General features: G+C 28.3%; 1 protein-coding gene across 9 annotated transcripts in view; it reads right to left on the bottom strand.

The window, feature by feature from the left end:
* LOC117174174 (bromodomain adjacent to zinc finger domain protein 2B-like) overlaps window positions 1–11,097 on the bottom strand; it is a 228,757-nt gene extending 217,660 nt beyond the window's left edge. For all 9 annotated transcript variants that reach the window (XM_033363008.1, XM_033363013.1, XM_033363009.1 and 6 more), the window contains exon 1: window positions 11,003–11,097. The gene's annotated coding sequence lies outside the window, so the exon portion shown is untranslated. The remainder of the gene's footprint in view (window positions 1–11,002) is intronic.

Here is an 11,097-nt window from a genome sequence, read left to right as displayed (position 1 = left end):
GTCTTTCGTATACTAGAGAACCAACATGTTTCGAGGTGAGTTTGAAGACTTTAGACCTTATCAGGGACTATATATAGGAACACTAAGGGTACGAAAAATTAACAATACATGAAAATAGTCGTAGACGTTAATTAAAAGGTAATTTAGTGTAACATAATCCATATCATTGGCGAGAAAACGATTGTTGAAAAAAAATTCTTTTTACTTACTGAAAGGACTGAATGATATCGATGAATTGAATGAAAATTATTTTGTTGTTCATCTTTCCTTAGCGCAAGTTAAACAAAATGATTTGTTTGGATAGTTAAATATTTTTTTCATGAAAAACAAGGTGTGACAATTTAAGTGCTCTATCTATCAAATTTTTTATAATAACTCTTATCTTGTTTTGAATAGAGTGATTAAAGAGAAAACTAAGTGTTCTTCTTGAGCAAATCATCTTTCTGTGACAATTTGTGATCATGTGTCCTTCATTGGTTTTTATTTCAACAGTCAACAGTAATTTCACGTGTACGCTGTTAAATGCATTTAAAAGAAAATCAACATTATTTACATGTATACCAAGTGTTGAGTCATGGACATATCTTGCTTAAAAATCATGATTAAAATAAATTTTTTGGAAAACTGCTTTTTCTAAATCCTTCATAACAATTTCACCTAAAATAGGAGACAAAACTGATCCTATGGGAGTTCGAAATTTTTGTTCATAGAAATTATTATTAAATTTAAAATATACCGAATGAAAAAAATATTTTATAGCATCACGGATTATTTTTTTAAAGGAATTTTTGCATACATTTTAATCAAGTGCCATCGTTTTTTCTTGCAGTTTTAACTCTTTTTTCATAAGGAATATTTGGAAACATGGCTATTACATCAGAGGAGAGAAAAATGTCATCAGAAGGTATTTTAACATTCTCCATTAACTTTTAAAAAATTGATGTTTTTTGAAATTTCTATGGATTATTTAATAATTTTACTCAAGAATTCTTCAAAGAAGGTTTTAAAATATCAGCCGAATATAACTTGCAATAAAAATGGCTTAAGCCTAAAATGAAAAAGCTGAGAATAAGTTTCACCACGTGAAAGGACAATAACTTTATCAAATTAAAAAATACAATGAATCAAAACACCCTTTGGCAAAGAAAAATGGCAGCTAAATCATAAACTTCATCTCAATGTCGAAAGCGCCTCTAAGTATCATAAAGACAAAGAATAAATTTCGATACGCGTCACTCGGAAATAGGTTAAAAAGTTTCATATTATTTTGATTTTCTTTTGTAGTTTTTAAATCTAGAGTCTTAAGTAAAAAAGTCATGAAAATCAATAATTATTCAGTATAATGAATACTACCGAAACTATGGTTAATTTTCCGAAAAACGGATTTTAGCAGAAAAATTAGTTAGATCCCCTTTCTTGTATGAGGCAATTTTTTACTTTGATTTCACATGAAGCTGGGCATGCAGTGAACGCGATATGTAAATTGATTGGCCTCAATTATTTTACTAAATATCATAAATAGGGATGAAAAACTGATAAAAGATTCAATTTCCCTTAAAAATAAATTATTGACAATGGAAAAACATTTGTCGAAAAAAATGGTTTTTATTTCATAAGTAAATTCTATAAAAAGACATTAATTTTTGTATGCAATGTTCCATTTCAGGAAAGGCGAATAAATGCAGTTTGAGCAACCCCAGAGAGTAGACATGATTCTACTAAAATGCAGCATGACATTCGCATGCGGTATCATAATATTCATGGAATTCATAGAGGATCTGTCTCTCAAAGTTAAAACAGAATAATTCTCTTCCTCTCAGTACCAAACAAATTTTGAAGTTTGCGAAACACCCTTAAAACTTTTATCTATTCCTAAAACGTCTTTCTAAACGTGACTATTAAGTTAATTACAAAAACATCCGTTTACATTTGCTGTCGAAACTGCTATTATGTGTAGCTTTATGTTCAATAAAGTGTTTGCATAAAGTAGGAATAGAAAAATATTCGACCCTGATACAATGTCAGGTTTCCATTAAAGTTTATAGAAAATGTCATTCAGTTACAAGTCTACACGTTCTGAATATGGACCATAATATATTATCTTGATCCAAGAACATTTTTCTTGTCTGAAGAAAATGTACTTGAATAAACAACTTAATTTTCATAACTCAGGCACATTTTCTTGAGGAAAAAAATGTTCTTAGATCAGCATTATATAGTACAAAAAAAGTGAAAAAAAAAACTTTGAAAAATAAAAAGCAATTTAAATTTAATGACATACAATTTTAATTTATTGAACTCTTAAGAAAAAAATTTTCTCCATAAATTAGGAACTTCAAAACACTTTTTGTAAGTTCAGCCGCTAAACGTTAGAAAAAAATTACCGATCATTTGATAGATTTTCAACCAATTTATCGGGCCATTCAAATTTTAGGCTTCTAGCCTTTAACAAAGCTAAAGAATTTTTCATTCGGATTATTCACATTAATTCAAGCTGAAGAATAGTATGAAGCAATTCTTTGTTTGGTACGTTTAAAACTGAAAACACAAAATGCAATCTTAAATAGGCTTCAATTTAAGCGTTCAATATTGTGAATTTTTAAATCATAAGCTTTCAAATTTGATTGGAATTATAATTACAAAGCCTTCAAAATTAGTTTTTAAAACCTTCAAATATGAATGTTTTGATTTGATCGATACAAATTTAACAATGTAGTTGATTAATTCAATATTCGATTTAAAACTGTTAAAACTCAAACGTCACTATTTCTTCCTTGTCAAATTTATCAACTTTTTATCAGTAATGAATAATGTCAAGTTTTTAAAAGCTCAAAATTAATATTTCACACTTAACGTCTCTAAAAATTACATAGATGAACGCTTAAAAGGCTTAAAACAGAACAATTTAAAATTAAAATCCTATGAATTTTAATTAACTTCGAAAGTCACCTGTTCGAACTCGCATAATTTTATGTCATATGAAGTAACATTTGATTGGAATTAAATGGTCATATTTCTGCTAAATATGAACACAAATAGTAACCTTTCCGGTTAAAAACTAAATTCGCCATTATTACTTGGTTTTTGGTCAGTTTAAAAAATCCCGTTTTCGCGGTCCACTGACAATTCCAGGCTTTTCCCGGTCTGTCCAGATTTTTCCAAGTTTTATTTATCTTATAATGAAGCAATTCAAGTATAAAGTGTCGTATTTTTTAAAGCAATTATAAGCCTATAACTCTTCAAAGTATTAATTAATACTTAAATAAATCCTTCAGTTATCTGTAAATGGTTAAATTGAAATTAAGTTAGTTATAAAATCCGAAAATTAAAAAAGAAACAAGGAATAAGTTTCCAAAAAATACTTACTTTTATAAAATGGCTCAACTAAATTATTTTAATGTTTGGTCTAAAAATGTCTCCCGAATTTTTACAGAATTTAAAAGAACTATTCAGTGGCCTTGAGAACATTTTTTGAAATAAAATTTTAATTTTAATTAGCGTTGTAAAGGATTATTTGATATTGAAATACATTCACTGTTTTATTTTCAGCGCAATGCATCACTCAGATTTTTGACAAAAGAAAAAATATATTTAGGGTCTCTTAATCCCCTTTTTGCAAAAAATTGCTTTTTTTATTGCGTCCGTTAATGGATTTTTTTATTTTGGCATAGATGCATTTTATCCTGATGCATTCCAAAGTAAAAAAAAAACCATTAACAGTGGCAATTTAAATAAAAACGTCCTAAATGTTTTGATAAAATTCAGTCAAAAAACTTGTTTTGTATTTCTTTAAAAGTAAAACAATAGATGTATTCTAAAGTAAAAAAAAGTCATTAAAAATGACAGATAATATAAAATAGGCAATTTTTTTGTTGTTGTAAAAATAGACTTGAGACCAGGCGTCCTATGAAACTTTGTGTTGAAAAAATGCTATCTGAAATTTTACTTCAGATTCTTGTAGTGCTAGCATGTAGAACAAAATTCTATATGTTTGGGACCAAGGTTTCGGAAGTTATTGCATGTGTCAGCAACCGTCAAAGATAGCAAAAACAGGTTTCTTATTCCTTGTAACTAACCTTTATATTTGTTAGAAAAAAAGTTTAGTTAAAAAATATAGATCTTACAAATATCTATAGAATGACGTGTCGTACATTAAGATTTGTTCATTTGTTTATTTGGCAATAATTAATTTCCAAGTTACAAACTTTCAGAAAATATGTTTCTTATCCCCCTAAAAAGAGTACAAAACTTCAAGTCCGAAGTAATGATTAGCTTTCACAAAAACTTTTTTTTATTCAAAAATAGACTATTTTTCAACGGTGTTTCTAGAGATTTGGCCGATAGGGTCGAAAAGAATTTTAATAATTAAATTGGATAAAAATGGCTTAGAAAACATGTTAAGTTTTCTTCTTATAAAAAATGAAATAACTAAGTACATTTTTATTTTATAAAGCTCAATTTTGTATCAAATAGAGAAAAAGAGTTCTAATAGTTGTTATTAAATTCACGAAGATACATTCTTAATTTATTTAGCCAGGACCTCCCGTCGGAATTGAATTCACGTATTAAAATTCCAAACAGATTTAATATTTCAGCAACATATTGATGTATCAAGAGGTTTTTTTTTAAATTTAGACTAGCTTTCCGTTCTGGTTAAAAATCTGTTGGTTGCTTATCGAAAAAATGGTATCTAATACCATATGTTAAAAAATATTTTATTTATCTTCTTTAATTTTGCCATTTATATACTTTGTATGAGATTGGCTATAATATATGCCTTATTCTTTTAAAGATATACAACGAAAAAATTTAGAAAGCAAAAAAATGTAAAAAGTCTTAAAATATTCACTAATAACCATACATATGCAACAGCGGCTTCCCCCACTTCGCCACAGACCGCGTCAATACTCCCATAGTCAGTCACAATAATCAACAACAGAATATCAATGCATTTCTTTGGAAATTTCTATTTGGGTTGATTTTATTAACAAAAATAATTGAGAAATCATACCGTTTTCATTGTTATAAACAATCATAGTTCAAATTTTAATTGACACCACCCAAATAAAATTGTAGAGAATCCTTCAATGAATAAAATGAGGTCTTGCTCATTAGAATTACATAAAAATTGTAACTTTTCCCTAAAGAGAAAGGAAAAAATAAACTTTTAAATAACTACTGTTAAATAAACAATTTTAACCTTAATTATTTTGTTCTAAATTGTGCTTTGAAGCCTTCATCAAGATTTATATAAATTAATAATAGAACTTTTTTGGTCAATTTTATGAATAATTTTAAAGATAGGCAACTTTTGAGATTAATTGTAGGTACATATTTTCTGAAAGTTGGGGACACTTTCGAACGGTTTTTATTTTTTTTTTTTTTTCAAGTAAACAAATAAACAAATCTTTATGTACGAGACGTCATTCTGTAGATATTTGAAAAACGTACATTTGTTAACTAAACTTTTGTTTCTGACAGACATATAGGTTAGTTGCAATAGCCAAAAAACCTCGTTTCGTTATCTTTGACGATAGTTTCAGGTAGCATTCACTCCTCAAAACTTTATAAAAGAACAAGAAATTTCTTAATGGCATAAGCTTTTAGGAATTTTATAATTATTGAATCTTCTTAAATATCCACGTATTACGAGTATCGAATAATTAAACAAAAAATAATACTAAAAACAAATTAACCAACTTTTAAATTTGTATAAACAAGCGAATAAATATAATTCCAGCAATATAAATTTACTTTGATAAATTAAAAAAATCTATTACACTAAATACTGAAATTGATATCGAATGTATACATCCAAAATCGAATCTCGGTAACGGACTAGTTCGGGAAAGGTGGTATGCAGTTTTCCTCTCCTTTGGCCAAAAGCTGCAGATCGTACAGGGAATCCTCAGTAAAGATTGGTTTTATATATGTAAATGTCCAAAAATAATGTACAATTGTACATGAAAAAAAGAGAAAAAAAATACTAAACATCGAAATAATAGACATTAATGATGAGTCAACGATTTATAGGATTGTCGATAAATCCACTTGACAAAAGATGTATGCTAATAAATATAATAGGGTTATAGGGAGAGAATAAGCAAGTGAAGACAATGGAAACGCGCGATCAATTATGCAGTGCAGGCACAATCATAGTAGTTCACATACACTCGCCTACTTCTTTTTACTGCGGTTATGTTCCCAGAGTGGCTGGTAAGTCGTAATAATCTGAACGACGATTATTGTTGTACCCAAGTCGCCACCATTACGACCCACTGTCCACAATAATTGGTACCGTTGGCGTTTTCGTTCTGACTAAAGCTTACTCAGAAAATACTGGATTGAATTAATTCCGCTGAATAAATCTGACTTAATTAAAAAGACATTCAAGAAAGGTTTAAATAATTTTTTCTGATAAGCAGCATTTCTTCTCTATAAATCTAAATTCTCAGATTAGACTACTTTCTTTGCAAATAGTAACAATATTATTGAATTGTCTACCATTACGGAATATTGCTGTTAACATAACAGGGTAATCGCAAAATTTCACTTAAAATTCCCTTACATTTTTACAAAGAATTTGTTATAAAAGGAATAAAGCCAATTGAAATTGAAATTGTGAAAATGTCAAATTTATCGAGTTATTTCAACCAACAAAGATCGCTTTTCTACCAAAAAAGGTTTAAAAAAATCAAAGAGTCGAATTATCAACAAAATAATTCATGTTTCCACAAAATAGTTGAACTTTTAACCAAGTATAAGTTGAATTTTCAACCCAGAAAGATCAATTCTCAAACAAAAAGACGAATTTGCAATCAAGAAGATTAATTTGCTACCAAAATGGATGAAATTCCAATAAAATACCTGAATTTTCCAATTTAAAAAATCAATTTTCAACCGAAAACGGAAAAATAAAATTGTTAATAAAAAAATTATTTTCTAAACAAACAAAAATAATTTAAAACAAGATAGCCTAATTTTTAACCAAATGGATGAATTTTCAACTAAAAAGATGAATCTGCAACGGAACAAAATGAACTTTTACCAAAATATTTCAACAAAAAATGGTATTTACAATCTGTGTAAAAAATAATAATTTTCAATCAAAAAAATAAGTTTCTTCACGAAGTAGTTTTAATTTTTAACTAAAACTATAAATCGTCAACTGGAATAGAAAAATTTTCAGTTAAAAATATTAATATTCAACAGCAAAAAATGAATTGTCTACAGAAATAAAAATGCAATGAATAATGTAATAGCAGATATTTCACTAAAAAATTATTGAATTTTAAATGAAAAACAGTTGAATTCAAACACACAAAAAACTAATTTTCAACAAAAAAATATGCCTTTAAAATTGCCTTATTTGCAAAAAAATAATCAAATTCGTAACTAAAACTATATAATCACCAGGAGGAAGCAAAGTGTGAGAAAAAAAAGAAATATGAGGCTAATGCGCTCGTCAAATCTTATTAATTTGGATTCAGAGGGATTCGTTAATGATAATGTACTTAATACCTTGACGAGTCTTTCCTTTCAGCTTTAGTTTGAAGATTAAATAAAAAAGAAACATAATTATCAAATTAAATTACGACTTTTAATTCGCGAGAAAGTATAAGGGTAGTTTTAGTTTCATTCACGAGAAAGAGAAGGATAACAGAATAATACGCGGTAAAAGAACTGCGCTCGATTCCTTCCAAAGGAAAGACTGTAGAATATCTGTAATACAAAAAGGATGTGGAAATTTGAGATTTTTTTTACTGTAGCTGAGCAACATAATGAGGTGTAACTATTTTCTGTAGAAGAAAAAAGGACATTGACATTCTCTTTTTACTATTTATATTAATTAACGAAACTTGTTGCTACATTAGAAATTATACTAATTAAAAATATTTATCTTATCTTATCTACATTTTATCAGTTTTATTATTCTGCTAATTCTAAAAATAAGAAATTTTGTATTTGGTTTTAGTATTAGTAAAACCATCGCAAATAAAACCCCCGTTTTAAAATGAATTTACTCATTAGTCTTCATTATTTATTATAAACACTTCATATATCATTTAAAACACCGAATATTTTTATTCTAACTATTCTAAAAGCAAAGCTCTAATATTTTGTTATAAAAAAAATTTATGTGAGGCGTTGGGTTAGAACTGAAAAAATTAAATTAAAATTGGTAAATTATTTATTTATTATTCTTAGGGATGCCAAAGCCTAATTTGCTTGAAAACCTGAACTATTTAAATCAAAAAAGTGACAAACAGTGACTAATTTCTTACCCAAAAAGTGACTAATGTGAAATAATAAGGCTACTAATATTCTTTTAAATTTAATAGAATTCAAAAGAATTCGATGAAATGTATAAAAATGTGAAATTTAACACATTCAGGATAAATTGGAAAAAATCCATTTAAATTCAGAAGAATTCAAATGAAGTGGAAAAAATTTAAAAAATTCCATTGATATAAAAAAAATACAGTGAATTGAGGAAAAATGAGAAGAATTCGATGCAATTCATAAAAATCCAAAATGAGTTCAAAAAATCAAGAGTCTTGAAACAATTGAAAAATGTGAAAAAAATAATTGAATTCGATAAGTTTAAAATAAGCTTAGAAGAATTAAAGGGAATTCAAAATAAATTCAAATAAATGGTAACAAATATTTGGAAACAGCTTGAAATCTTTTAACCCATCAAATTATTAAAATTAATTAAAAATTCCCTAAAATAATTTGAATCATTAATAGTTGAATAATTCATTAATAGTTATTTGTTATAATCATTAATAGTTGAAACAAAAAATAGAACAGTTTAATTTTCCGTTAAAAATCTAATTCTTAAGGGATCGTGTACATAATACGTCACAGGTTCTTCTTTTTTTTTCAAAAAATCGGATTTTCAGAAAAATAGTGAAATTGTCTAGTGGAATAGTTAAAGCTTTAGTTAAAAAATTGATTTTCAAGAAAGGTGTTATATTTTTAAACAGAGATGAATTTCATTTAAAATGATGAGTCTTCCATCAAAAAATTAATTTTTAACATTTGAGTTTATTTTCTAACCGCAAGCAGTTGAATTTTTAAGAAGAAAAAAAACTTTTGTACCAAGACATGCATTTTTAACAAAACAATTGAATTTTTAACCAAATAACTCCATTTCTAACCTACAAAGATGAATTCCCAAACAAAAAATTAATTTTCAAGAAAATATATCAAATATATCAACCAAACAAACAATATTTATAAGATAATTCAGAAATATTTCCTCTTCGAAATACTACTTCTGCTCTAAAAACTACTTGAAGTACTTTCTTTTCATACATTTTGAAAGAAGGAACTTTTAAATTGTGACGAATTTTTACTTGGAATAGGCCTTTTTAAACTTCTTTCTTCTAAATCCCAGTTTTAATTCTGTTAAAAAATTCTGGTTGCATGTCAAAAATTCCCTGTCCTAAAATAAAAACGATAATTATTTTCACTCATATGCCTTGCAACTGCATAGGTAAAGTAGAAGTCACTTTTCTAAATTGACAAAAATTTTTAAAATAATGAACATGAACTTTGCTACTATTAGAAGTAAATTCCCGGTCAAGTCGCCAACCCTCATTCCGCAACAACTTCCTAAAAATTTAATCCAAAAATTTTTCAGAGCAGATAGTATCGAAATTGTTTTTCAATTCTGCCTTTCTTTTGTCACTCCAGCCGATTTTGTACGTTTATTTTTCTTTAAAACAGTTGTTCTAAAAAATATTCAGAGCAATTTGGTAAAATTTTGTATCAATTCATTTATTTTTTATTCCACCCACAAAACTGTTTCTTCTGAATCTCTTGGATCAACGGAAGGCAATGCGGTAATCGGCTTGCAAAGCACATCCATTTTACATTTTATGAGTTACTTCTCCTTGAAGTTGCAATTTTGCAATTCATCGTAACATCGCGTTGGACCAAATGATTCGCGAGATGGAACGGTTCAGGTCGTTAACGGTAAGTAAAGAAGGTTGGATTCGCAATAGTGGCTGACGCTGTTCCAACAATTCTCGTTACCGCCACCCAAATTCATTGATTTCAAGCCTATCTGCGATGAACCCGAATCCAAATCCGAACCCACAACCGAACTTCGTCGTCGCAGTCGTCGGAAGACGGAAATATATAACCTCTTTTGGAACCGAGTTACCGAGGACAGGCACTGAAGTCTATCTTCCATTCTTCCGATTATGTACGAACGCACGAAATGGGTCTGCAAATCTATCCAGCAAACAGCTTTGCCAACCAACGTACATTCCTCCTACATTCACCTAAATTTATCCTTCAAAAACCGATTTAAAGCCAAAAAAGTCGCAATTTTTGCGAAAAAACGACACTCGTGCAGAAAAAAATCTTGACCTAGACAATATTTTTCTTCTGCAAAATTCTTATCTTTAGATTTGCGTCTAAAAATAAAAGAATATATACATTATTTTACTTAAACTTTTTTTTTGGTTAGGATTTAGTGCAGAATTGAAACCCATTTTTAGAGGTTATTATCAACCTGAATTTCCTCACTCACGGTTTATATTGTATTGAAGTTTTAAAATGTCTTAAAGCTATAATTGCTACGAACAGAAAAAAACAAAAGCAAAAAAAAGATAAAAAAAGCCATGCACAGATAACATTTACAACGATTGTCACTCTTACCGAAACCAAGGTTGACGAATTCATCACCCGCAGCTGTTCATAAAAAAATCAATGATATCATTGTTGAATCAAAAAATCTGACAATCGACGTGCTAATTTGTGTTTAATTGCCAATCCCTTGGGTTTTATCAATTTGTCAAAAATCAAAAACTCATGACAAATCATATTTCCGGAAGTTAAGAAACACAATAAATTCCTTGAAAAACATACGCGCTGATAATTGAAGTATATTTAAACGATCTAAACTTTGAAGAATCCTGAAGCCGTCAAGGATTGTCAGTTGCGCAGACTAACGGAAATATAACCTAAAAATGGACTTTTTGCTTACCTCGAATTATGGCATCTCCCGTTTCTAAAAAAGAAGGAATATTTTCACTGGACTCTCTCTTTCTTCGGAAATTCCGCACCCTCGGCAGAATGGAG

Source organism: Belonocnema kinseyi, chromosome 6 (genome assembly GCF_010883055.1).
Source record: "Belonocnema kinseyi isolate 2016_QV_RU_SX_M_011 chromosome 6, B_treatae_v1, whole genome shotgun sequence".
Classification (NCBI taxonomy): domain Eukaryota; kingdom Metazoa; phylum Arthropoda; class Insecta; order Hymenoptera; family Cynipidae; genus Belonocnema; species Belonocnema kinseyi.
This window is presented reverse-complemented; position numbering and strand designations above follow the sequence as displayed.